General features: G+C 36.4%; 1 protein-coding gene across 6 annotated transcripts in view; it reads right to left on the reverse strand.

Moving 5' to 3' along the window:
* The window catches only part of DENND4A (DENN domain containing 4A), a 133,200-nt gene that overhangs the window by 118,787 nt on the left and 823 nt on the right, over nucleotides 1-13,590 (reverse strand). The gene's annotated exons all lie outside the window — the stretch shown is intronic.

Consider the following 13,590-nt stretch of genomic DNA (forward strand, 5'->3'; position numbering starts at 1 on the left):
AGGGAAAGATTTTTACAGCTTTCAAAATAATCGCCTATGGATTGGGGATGAAATAGTTTTGTTATATTGACTACTATGTAAAGCCAAAGAGTGAGTGGTCTCTTTTTTATTTCAAAAAAATGCAATTTCATTTCACATTACTTAGTATTCCTTTGTATTCACCACCTTCACACTAACATACTTACCTTCTAAGAGTTATATTCCCTGCATCTCCTCCCCAACCATAAAAATGGGGCCTGATATGTTTTATGAAACCTTGGTTTCATCCGCCATAGCTGACTCAATTAGACATAAACACTTGCCTCAGACTGGATTTTCTCCCAGAGGGTTAGAATACGGTCACAGAACCATGAGTGAATGTATGACTTTATGAGTTGGAGGACTTGTTCAGCTATGCCCAGTAGTAAAAAGCAAAATGCAGATAGAGAAAAATGAACCGGGTAAGTAGAGAGAGGCAGAGAGATCATGCTGCCCCAGGGTGGTGAGAAAATGGCTACCTAAGTTACCGAGGAATTTCTGGCTCCCAGTTCCCCTCCCCTTCACGAAGCCTGTCTGTACTTTCATCTTCAAGGCACTGTGACATCCCCAGGATTCTTGCTATTAACATTAATTCCTCTTTTTTTTTTTCTTAAGTACAGTGGTTTGAATTTTATTTCTGTTACAAACAAAAGAAATTTGGTTTTAAAAACCGCAAAAAAGAAGAGGTCAACTAGAAATATAAAAATGTCAGTTAATCATAGGAGGGAAGAAAAAGCCTTGTTAAAAAATGGCTGTTACATTGGTATCTTCAGGCATTCTTCAGCATAAGAAAATGAAAACTATTCACCAACCATAACAGGTTCTAACAGCAGCCTATACATCCAATTTTAGCACAGTTGTGAGTCAGTATGAATAAAATTCTATTTCAAAGTACAGGAAAAAAACAACAAAGATTAAGGGACAGGGAATATTTTAGAGACTATTAGACCAAAAATTTTTTTAAAGAAAACTAATACTGCTTACTACAATTTTGACCACAGAGTAGATGAGTTATATCTTCTCATAGCCAGTCTTATGTAATAAAGCCTAAATATCATTATGTAGTTTTCCCCATCCATCTAAACCTGTTTCTCTGAAAAAACATACTACTTCAGAGTCCTCAACTAAAATACTTAGTGGTAGATGATAGTAACCTTAAAAAAAAAAAAAAAAAAGGAATCATTTCACAACAGTACTGCCATTATGGCATTGGCTTTTTATTTTATTTATTTATATTTATTTTTATCTTTTTTTTTTGGCATTGGCTTTTTAAACAAGACTGTTATACTAGGTTTTTCATGTTTCTTTGATATTAGTAAAAACTTTTCTTTGGCAAATCAGACTTTAAAAAAAACAACACACAACTAGTTTCTTCAGTAATAATTTTCAAATGGATAGTGGAGAACAATGAATATCAGTACCTTGTACTATTCTTAAGTTCAAAACATAACTTTTTAAAGAAAAACTGACTAGTTTCACATAATCAAAATTGAGCAAGACTGGGAAAATCTACAAATGTAACGGCAAGTTCGGAGATAAGAACAAACAAAACAAACAGTACTTCTATCAAATTCACCAAGATTATATAGACAGTTGTGGCACTCGGGAAAAAAAAATGAGAGACAAACTTAGGGTAAAAGGAAAAGTTCTGAAAAATTTAACAGTGATTGCCATAAAAAAGATTTAAAGTAAACAAGTCTCAAGTCTCAATTCTTTACAATAATAGAAGGTGGCAGAGGTGTCAATAATTTTTAATGATTTTTATTTTCTAGAATTTTTGTTGAAATTACATTTGATTATGAATACTTCATATTCCATGAATTTATTTTAAACCAAATACCGAAGGGATACTGTGCAGGTTTGACCCCATAGTTGAGAAGTTTTCCAATTACCCTATTGTACCCCCTTGTTCAATCTTTGTCTACAACATGCTTCAGTTCATCTCCAAAATTAATAAAAAGCCCAATCTTACACACCTTAATCCTTAACAGGAAAGTCTGGTTAAATGCTACAGTACAGGCTATATGAATACTAAGAGTAAATAAAGGGCATTGCTAGAGTTTAAACAGTGTGATTAATAAGAAAAGTGTGCTAAACTTAAGTATCCATCTATAGAAGAATGGATAATAAAGATGTGTGTGTGTGTGTGTGTGTGTGTGTGTGTATAAATATTATATAGTCATAAAAAAGGATGACATTTTGCCATTTGTGACAACATGGATAAACCCAGAGGATATTTTGCTAAGTGATGTAAGTCAAACTGAGAAAAACAAATACCATATGATTTCACTCATAAGTGGAATCTAAGAAAACATAAATACATAAGTAAATAAATAAACAAAAAGCAGAACAAACTTGTGTTTGCCAGAGGCATGAGAGTGGGGGATGGGCAAAATGTGTGAAGGGGAGAAGGAGATACAGGCTTCCAATTATGGAATGAATAAGTCACAGGAATAAAAGGCACAGCACAGTGCATAAAATCAATGCTATTGTAATAGTGTTGTTTGGTGACACATGTAGCTACACTTAAGGTGAGCAGAGCATAATATAGAAGTCAAATCACTGTTGTACACTCAAAACTAATGTAAAGTTGTGTGTTAAGTATACTCAAAATTTGTTTTTAAGTGTGGTGAAATTTAAATAATTAAGTAAAATTAAGAAATACTAATCCTCATTAATGCCGATTTCAAATTTGTAATAAAACACCAAATGTTGGAGCTACTATAAAGACTAATGGTCAACTTGCTATGACGGTCTCAAAAGCTAGTAATGTATCTTTCATTTAAAAACCCACAATTAGTTGCTTTGTTCATTCATTTGCTAATTCCAGGTTGGTGAGGGGACACAGATATGTAAGTTAAACATCCTGGGGCTCCTGGGTGGCTCAGTCAGTTAAGTGTTCAACTTCGGCTCAGATCATGATCTCACAGCTTGGGAGTTTGAGCCCGCATAGGGCTCTGTGCTGACAGCTCAGAGCCTGAAGCCTGCTTCGGATTCTGTGTCTCCCTCTCTCTCTGCCCCTCCCCTGCTTAAGTGTGCCTGCGCACACTCTCTCTCTCTCTCTCTGTCTCTCAAATATAAATAAACGTTAAAAAAAAAATTTAAAAATATAGCAACAGGAGCTATAAAGAGTACCTACTGAATATTTACTGAGTGCCAGACACTGTTCTGAGTGCTTACTTGAATTAACAGATTTAAGTTTCACAATAATCTTAGGAAGAATTCACTATTCCCATTTTACCAGGGAAGAAATGGAGGTACAGAGAGATAACACAGATAGTCAAAGAGCAAGGTCAGGTTTCAATCCCTGACATTCTGGGTTCAGAACCAACTACTTTATATTACCTCTCCAATACTACAATCATTCTCTCAAAAAACTCTTATGAAGGGACGCCTGGGCGTCTCTCAAAAAACTCTTATGGAGGGACGCTTTTGAGGGTGCCTGGGTGGCTCAGTCGGTTAAGCATCTGACTTCAGCTCAGGTCACAATCTCGCGGTCCGTGAGTTCGAGCCCCGCGTCGGGCTCTGGGCTGATGGCTCAGAGCCTGGAGCCTGCTTCCGATTCTGTGTCTCCTTCTCTCTCTGACCCTCCCCCATTCATGTTCTGTCTCTCTCTGTCTCAAAAATAAATAAACTTAAAAAAAAAAAAAAAAAAAACCTCTTATGGAGTAACTTCCCTGTGCCAGGCACTGTTTCTAGGTGCCCGACATATAACACAGTTAGTAATAGATTATTTCACAAGGGACTTGATAATCCAGTCAAGAGTATGGGTCTGAGAAGACATTCTGGAGGAAGGAATGCTTAGGCTGAGTCTTAAAAGATGCAAAAGAGTTAGATACGCAAAAGGAAAAGGGAAGGAGAAAATGAAGTCATTCCAAGCAGAAAGACTATGTAAGCCATGGTCAACAATTAGAAATAGCTGTACATTCAGGGAATCTTCAACAAGTAGTTCTGTATGGCTAGAGTGGAAAATGAAAAGCAGAAATTATAAAGGTTAAGATTAGAGAACCAGTCAGAGGCCAAACCATGGTCAGTCTTAATGACATGGTAAGGAGTGCAACTTTACCCAGCTGACAATGGGAGTCAATGATGAATCTTCAAACTGCATGTTAGACACACCCATCTGGCAATTCTGATAAGTTGAATCTCAGGGAGATGAAACTGAAGACAGGAAAACCAGTGCAAAAGTAAGGAAGTAGATCCTAATAAGGCAGAGGTTAAAACAGGGATGCTAGGGAAGGGACTGATTCAGAAATATATTTAGGAGATAAAGCCAATAGAATTCAGAAAATGAATGGATGGGAATGAGAGAGAAAGAGGGGGAGGAATCCTGAATGACTCCTAAGTTCCTTGGATGATGAAGTCAACAGCAGATTATGATGTCTTTGGAAGACAACAGATCAAAGCAAAATTTTAGGCAGGTAAATTCAGTTTGGACAAGTGGAGTTTGAGGTGAAGATAAGTAAGGAGTTAGATAAGATATCTGATGCTTTGGAAAGATGCTAATGCTGGGAAAACAGCTTGGCAAGTAATTGGTAGATATATGGTAACTGAATCCACAGAGGTAACTGTGACCTACCAAGGAAAATGTGAAGGCTGAGAAGCGCAATGAGCCAACCCCAAGAACACCGCTTCTTATGGGATAAGCAAGATAAGCAGAAGAGGCCAGCATGGTGGAAGTCAAGGGGTGGAGTTTCATGAGAAAAGGGCCCAAAGTATTATTGTTTACTTCAGCAAGAGCAAGTTTAATAATATGAAGAAGTAGAAGTAGAAATTAATACTTCATAATAATATGAAGAAGTAGAAAGTAGACTGCAGTGGATAAATAAAAAGTGGGAGAAAAAGAGGTAATTTCAGCCAACGCAGAGTACTCTGTCAATTTCCTCACCTATAAAATTGAGATAATGGGTTATTTGGATTCCTAAATGACTTACTGCATGGAGCGTCACATATAATAAGCACTACAGGTTTATTATTATTTTTTGCACTTGCTCACTACACTTAGCCACCCTGAGCGCCTTTCTATTCTCATCCCAAACCTCTTTGTACTGCAAGGCTTTGCACCTGATGCTGTCCCACAAGGATCCCTCTTTCCTCAGCTCGTCACATAACTGACTCTCTCATCTGTCAATATCATCTCCTGAGAAAGGACTTCCGGAGGAAGTACCCTCTTTCGGTCATTCTCTCCTCTCATCCTGGTTGACTTCCTTCATAACTCTTAGCCTTCTTTCCACCTCTCTTGTTTAATTGGAGGTAATACAGCAAAGTGATGGAGAATGCAGGCTCCGTGGTCAGCCTGGCTGCACTCACATTCTGGCTCTGCCACCAACTAGCCATGTGACATTGGACAAACTGCTTCATCTCTCGGTGTCTTCTTCATCTTTAAAAGAGGCAAAATAATAAAGTACTTACCTCATAGACTTCTTGAGGGAATTAAATGAGTTAATCCACATAAAATTACTGTAAGAATACAGGTACATTCTGAGCACTCAATTATATAATTGTTTGCTTGCAATCATCTCCAAAGCTTCACTTCACTTAATGGCACATCTCAACATGTGCTATTAAAAATATTTGAAGCTATAAAAACTCTCAGTCCAAATCATAAGATGTTAACTAATAACCAAATGAAGGAGTACTGTTCTGACTAAACCTCAAGAAATATTACTTTCAGAGATTTTTTTTTTTTTTTTTGGCCCCAAAAGTAGCGGGGGAGGGAAACCATACAAAACTAAGGGTCTATAATTAAGCAAGGGAAGTTTTGTTGACTTTTTAAATTTTGATAAATTTTTAAAAATGTTTATTTTCGAGTAAGAACACAAGCAGGGGAGGGGCAGGGAGAGAGGGGGACAGAGGATCCAAAGTGGGCTCTTCTCTGACAGCAGACAGCCCTATGTGGGACTTGAATTCACAAACTGTGAGATAGGAGTGCCTGGGTGGCTCAGTCAGTTAAGCACAAACTGTGAGATCATGACCTGAACTGAAGGGGGACATTTAACTGACTGAGCCACCCAGATGCCCCTGAGCTTTGGTAAATTTTTGATAAGATGTAATTACTGTGTAATTTAGACTAATTTATAAAAAGTAAAATTAAAATATGGAAGATGGGGGAAAAAAGGTTCTGCAAAGTTCTGGCATCAGTAACTGTGAAAAACAGTATTTTCACTAGAAACTCTAAGAGTAGAGACAAAAGAACTGTACATAAAACTGCTCTACTTGGGGCGGGGGGGACACCTCTCTTCTCCCTCTCTCTCTCTCTGCCCTCCCATACTCAGACACACACATGCTCTCTCCCTCTCTCAAAATAAATAAGAACTCTAAAAAATCTGCTCTAATTGGTACAGTTGTTTCTGTTGTACATGTATGACAGGACTGACCAAATAAGTAAATAGATGGCAAACGGTGAGAGTCCGGTTTCTTACTTTTGGAGAGAGAGGTTATAGCTAAGCAAGAGTGTACAGGTAGGATGAACCAGAAGGCACTGAAGTAGAGTCAAAGGTAACAGTATAAACTCATGTTTAGCTTCAGATAGATTTAAAAAAAAAAAGAGTTGTATGTTTGTATATGTGCATTAATATGCATACATATACTTCCTAGGTCTGTGCACTGAGAAAGCCTAAAAGTGATGATATCCCTGCAACAATGAGCACACCCAGAAACCAGATCTTGGTTTCTAACATCATTCTCTAATAGAAGTAACCAGGGATCCTTGGAGAAATAGTTGACTGGGGGACTGAGGCAGGGAATACACAAGATGAGTTTGGGGCATATTGTTTCTAGTGCCAGAAAGTAAAGAAGTGCGAAGAAGAAGAAGAAGAAGAAGAAGAAGAAGAAGACGACGACGACGACAAAGAAGACGAAGAAGACGAAGAAGAAGAAGAAGAAGACGAAGAAGAAGACGAAGAAGACGAAGAAGAAGACGAAGAAGATGAAGAAGACGAAGAAGACGAAGACGAAGACGAAGACGAAGAAGACCAATATGTCTTACTGGTCACAGGAACTAACCTGAAAGAGGCAGAACAACTTAAGCAATAACATAAAATGGTAGAGGATCATAACCCAAAGTTATAAAATGAATATCCAGCACTACATATGGATTGAATAAAAAATAATGGGGGAAAAGAGAAAAACCTCCCTTACAAAGAATTCCAAATAATTTTACAGATATTTCCCCTTCAAGGAGTTGGAACTCAATTCTCCACACACTGAGTATGGTTTCCACAAATGACTCGTTTCCAAAAAGGAAAGTATGGGAAAAGTTTACAGTAGAGACACTTGGCAACACTGCCTCAACCAGGTAATTGAGGCTAAAAATATCAGCGCAGGGGCACCAGGGTGGCTCAGGCGGTTGAGCATCCAAGACTCCTGATACAGGCTTAGGTCCTGACCTCTAGGTTGTGAGAATGAGTCCTGGCATCAAGCGGAGCCTACTTGGGATTCTCTCTCTCTCTCTCTCTCTCTCTCTCTGCACCCCCCCCCAACTCGTGTGAGCACGTTCTGTATCTCAAAATAAATAAACATTTTTTAAAAATAAAAAAATTAAAATAACACTGCTAAGTCATAGTGATAGTATGTACCCTTCAGATGATATAATTAGGATGGCATTTTTACCTCTGTGGTCATCCTCCCCCAAACCTATACCTCAGGCTAACACTGAGAAAAATATCAGACAAACCCAAACTGGGGTACTCTCTACAAAATATCTGACCCAAACTCCTCAAACCTGTCAAGGTCATCAAAAACATGGAAAATTTGAGAAGCTGTTACAGCCCACAGGAGCCAAAGGAAATGGAACAAATAAATGTACTGTGGTATTCTGGAACCCAGAAAAGACATTAGGTAAAAACTAATGAATTGGAGTAACATATGGACTTCAGTTAATAGTAATGTCCCAATGTTGGTTGCTTGGCTGTAACAAACGTAACACAGAAATGTCAGATATTAACAACAGGGGAAACTGGGTGCAGGGTACATGGTAACTCCCTGAAACTTTTCTGTAAATATAAAACTACTCTAAAATTAAGTTTATTTAAAATAACAGTAATAATAGGGAAGCTATTCTCTTAACCAGACTGATTTTAGTCCTGTAAGTCATGTATAGTAGGTTGGACAGCAAGAGAAATAAAGTTAATACTGTGCAAAACAATCTCAATATTGATGAATAGTTTCTAATATTGGACATGTAACTACAGTCATTTAATTTGTGTACATTTTTAGTTGGTATGCACTTTAGGAGCAGAAAACTCTCCTCTAAGCAGGACTCATATTTTGGATTAAAGAAAAATTGTCATACTAATATTAGTAAAGATTCCACCTGGTTTTTGAGGTCCTAAAAGTTTAAATAGTTTTAGGCAAAATATATTCACAGTACATTACTGAAACATTTCCCATACTTTCAGAAGGAGAAAAATGTAGCTACATACTGTAAGAAAATACATTGGAAAATTCACTAATAATATACTACAGTATAAAATTTACAAAAACCTGGGTCCTTAATTGTCACTGTTCAAAAAATCTAGAAACTTCAAAAAACAAATAAAAACAAACTTTACCAACAAACAAACTTCACTAACATTTGTAATTATCTTAAATATATTTAAAAAAAAAACCAAAAAACCTCCTACAAATCATTAAAAAAAAGGAAAAAAATACTACCCAATAGAAAATGTGTAAAGGACAGGTATAGGCAAATCACTTAAGAGGTAACTAAAAATGCTCATGCATAAGAAAGATGAAAGAAAATAAAAACAGAAAATGAAATGCGATTTCACATGAATTAGATGGGAAAAAATCAAAAGTTTGACAACATTAAATGTTGGTAAGGATATGAAGGAACAGAAATTATTCGTCAATATCCCATAAATATCCTATACAGGGAAAGAGGCTTCTATCCTAAGACCCAGCAATTTGACAATTAGGTATATGACGTGGAGAAACTGGTATGTGCTTCAGAAGATAGAAGGATGTTCATGAGGCACTGTTATAATACATAAAAAATAAAAAACAATCTAAGTATTAAATTAGATTTAGCAAATGATAAATTGCAGTATATTTATTTAACGGAACACTATACCAGTCAACATAAGTGAGCTAGACCTAGAGGGCTGACAAGGATGGGGGAGGGGGGTAAAAATTAAAAAAGCAAGTTTCAAAATATGTATACCACAATAAAATCACATTAACAGCTGCTTAAGTTACATTAAAAAAAATAATAATAAGCGCCAGGCACAGTTTTAAGCGCCTTATATAAACAGACTCACTTGCTTTCTAAAACAACCTTGTGAGATAGGTAGATCCATTATCCCTATTTGATAGATGAGGACATTGGAGGCATGCAAAGATTTGAAAATTTGCCTAAGGTCACAAAACTATTAAATAGCAGTCAAGATTTAAATCAAGGGAGTATGGCTCCAATGCCCACATCTCTTCAAAAGCACCTAAAACAATGCCAGGTACTGTTCACATATGGAGTTTATGAAAAGGTAAAATGGAAGGATACACATCAAATTTATTATAACAATTGCCTCTGGGAGGGATTATGAAGAGAGAGGCAGGAAGGATGAAACTGGGGAGAACAAAAGGACTTTAACTTGATCAGCAGTGTTCGAGTACAGTATAAAGTTCTACCTGCTCTGTTAGTATTCAGTGTGATAACTGTGATATACATAAATCTTTTATATTAAAATTATATCTGGGGGCGCGTGGTTGGCTCAGTGGGTTAAGTGTCCAACTCCTGATTTCAGTTCAGATCATGATCTCATGGTTCATGAGTTTGAGCCCCAAGTTGGGCTCCGCACTGTTAGTGAGGCTCCTGCTTGGGATTCTCTCTCTCCCTTTCTGCCCCTCCCCTGCTTACTCACATTCTCAATCTCTCTCTCTCAAAATAAATAAACTTAAATATATATATATATACACACACACACACACACAAATACATATACTTATATATATATTTATGTATATATAATTAAATATACTTCTATATATACTTCTATATATATTTATGTGTATATACTCATATACATGAGTATATATATGTATATATATTTATACTCATATATATATAAACTTAAATATACACATATATAGGTCTCTACCTACATCTATATATCTGAAGCAAAAATGAAAAAATGTTAGCACTTTTTATGGTGAGTATATGTGTGCTTACCACTCTTTTGGGTAATTTTCTACATTTTTAAAGCTTTTCAAAAATAATGATGTCTCATCTACAAAATATTACAGGAAAAATAAAAAGAAATTTAAGAAATTTCCAATCTCCCTATTTCAGCTTTTATTTGGAAAGGAAAACAGCTAAACTGTGAGTTAATGTATGTATGTATATGGAAAATCCATTTTTATAAGGATCCAAAGAGATACTAAAAGCATACCAGAAACAGTATATCTTACCATACATTTTGACGACTGACTATTCTCAGTGAAAATAAAGTATAACACCAGTAGGAAAACTCCCCTGATATCTCTCCACCTTTTTTTATTTTTTTTATGTTTATTTTATTTTTTTGAGAGAGATAGAGCATGAGCAGGGGAGGGACACAGAGAGAGGAAGACACAGAATCTGAAGCAGGCTCCAGGCTCTGAGCTGTCAGCACAGAGCCCGATGCGGGGCTTGAACCCACAAACTGTGAGATCATGACCTGATCTGAAGTTGGCCGCTTAACTGACTGAGCCACCCAGGCGCCACCCCCCCCCCCCACCTTTTCCCTTGATAGTTTGTCTCTTCTCTCTGTTGGCCTTTACTTGTTTATGCTTTTTAAAAGAAGGAAGCAAGGAGGTACTGAGAAATTGTCATACACTTTAAAATTAACAGTAATAGCCACAGATGAACATACATGTGGCCTCAAAATATATTTTCCCATAAAGAAAGTTAAAAGAGGGTATGACCACCAGGAAAAAGATACTGGGAAAGCAGAGTACACAGTATGCACTGGCGGCCCAAGAAGAAAAGAAGGGGTTCTCAACCAGAGTTTGAGGACAGAAATCATGCTTCATTCACCTGTGTATCCTCAGTGACTAGCAAAATACCTGGCACCTCATAAACATTCAAAACCCGCTGCCTACTGACTGATGAGGTACAGAGGAAACGATGGAGTCAAGCAGTCCATCAATAGGTGGCACTGTCAATATAAAGTAGTTTGGGTGTAAGATCCACACAGAAAAGAGGTTGGACAGTAACAGTGTGCATTAATATAAGCATCTACATCTGTAAAACCACTACCAAGTTGGTGCTGGTAACCATGTGCCTTCACCTAAATTATTAGCTCCTTCCATTACTGTGTACTGCGTAAGCACCATGTTTTGAGTTATCTTTCTAATAATGAATCATAAGATAGTCTATTGGAGCAGTGGCTTTGTGGGATTTTTAGGATTTTCTCCTATGACCCTTGAAAATATTTTAATGTCACTTTTGTGATTATCAGAGTAATACTATTCAGAAGACAGAAAAAAGTATAAACACTAAAATAAAAATCACCTACAATCCCATCATCCAGATATCTTTTAATATTTTATTAAAATATTTATTTCCTGCCAATGATTTTGCCATTTGTATGTGATATGTTATAAATAATAACAAAGCATATTCTTTATGTTCTGATTTTTTTCTCAACATTATATTGTACTTTCTCATGCCAGTAAATATTTCCAAAAACGTGACTTTTAATAACTGCATGGATTATCGTTAGTTTCACTATTCCTCTATTATATGGTATTTTGACTACTGTAAATTTTTCACCATTATAGTAATAAACTATGTAAATTAATCCTGTTTAGTGTAAAGTTCTACACCACTGTTTTAGAATTCAAAGTGATAACTATGATGTACGGTAATAAAATGTGGAGTGCTTCACTTCCCCCAAGTCACAAGTTCTACTGAGCAATGATCAATAACCTAGGGTATTAAACAAGTAAGAAGTTTTTATCAACTTTTCTTAAGTCATTTCATCTTTCACATCTAGTAAGCAAGAGGAAAGTCCCAAGGTAAGTCTCTGACATCAGAGAGGATGAAAATAACAAGTCAATTTTCTTGCTACAGCCCCTGTTGTTTTCCACTTGGAATAATGAGCCATCAACTTAAATAGGAATAATATAAGATTTGTAATATACATCTCTATCTGTATCAGTTCTGAAATCCAGGTTTCCATAGTAAGTGGATGGCTTAGAGAAAATCTGCAAACAAAAAGATAGTGTAAATAATATCACTCAACGACAAAGAAAAGTTTTCTTTTACAATTCTGCCATGATTTTTATTATTTTTGAACAAGTTAATAAATGCCATATACTCTCTTCCCTCTTATAGCTTCCCAATTATTCCAAATATTATTCAAGTTACCATAAATAGGCCAACAGTTCCAGGAGCTTAAGAATCAATAACTATTTAAGCCAGTGGTAATTCATGTGGAAAAGTTCAGAACAAATCAGCATCAGCTTCCTGGCTCTCTTGCACAAACAAAAAATTTATATCGCTTCACCAATTTTCAAAAGTGCAAATTTGTGTACATAGATTTAAAACTCAGGCCAAAATTTACTCATATTTAGTTCAATTGGGCTGGTGTCAAGATCAATTAATTTTCCTAAAAAGTACATTCTTTAAAAATTCCACAATGAAGTAAGTCTATGTTTATTCATTCAGAAAAAGAAAATTATGTAACAAACAGTATATATAATGATGATGAGGAGGAGGATATATGCTATTGTGGACTCCTATTAAGAGGTGCAATTCAAAGGGAAATTGTGAAAATGAAGTTAACCGTTGCCCAAAATGTCTAATTCTGGCCAAAACAAAGTTCCCATAAAAGAAGCCACATACAATCTTTTGTTTCATTATAAGTTCAACCAGGGTTCAAATAGCTTAGAAATTCTGTATACTTAAGTTTTCAAAAGCTGAATCCCAGAACTATCTGCTTTAAACATAAACTGAATAACTTGCCCAAGAGTCCTCACTTATTACCTAACCTTGGGTCCCCCAGAGACTACTTTTTACAATAATTTCAAGTGTACTACAATAGATTAGTGTAACCTGGGCTACGCTGTTTACAGGTGTCTCTGCCTCCTTCCCCCAAGACGAGAAGAGGTAGACTAGAGCAAGCAGAAAATAGTGACTATATACAACAAACAACAGCTTACATCTTGTAAAATTGCTTCTTTTACACTTGGGCTATTATTTTCATTAACGTATAATGCATTTTAAAGAATAACATATTCAGGGAGCAATACAATTTCTGTCCTCACGAGTCTCTAGCTGGCTGACACGCGTTTTCTCCTCAAATAAATACATGCCTGTTGACTGATGCCTGTCCTGCTGTTGCAAACAACAAATAACTGTCCTGTAAGACAAAAACCCTTCTCTAAGGCTCCAGGCGTAACCATACGTTTGAATTAAAAGCACTCTGGAACAATAACAAAAATCTTCCAGCACATCTGTCATTTAAAAGCACGATAATGAAAAGCTGTCGCTGCGACCCAGTTTTAGGTCACAAGCTCCCCCCCCCCCCCGAAAGCGATAAACTTCAAAGGGAATGGTGGCGACCAGGAACGCTTACCCCCTCCCCCCCC

Source organism: Herpailurus yagouaroundi, unplaced genomic scaffold (assembly GCF_014898765.1).
Source record: "Herpailurus yagouaroundi ecotype Mexico unplaced genomic scaffold, PumYag 184, whole genome shotgun sequence".
Taxonomy (NCBI): Eukaryota; Metazoa; Chordata; class Mammalia; order Carnivora; family Felidae; genus Herpailurus; species Herpailurus yagouaroundi.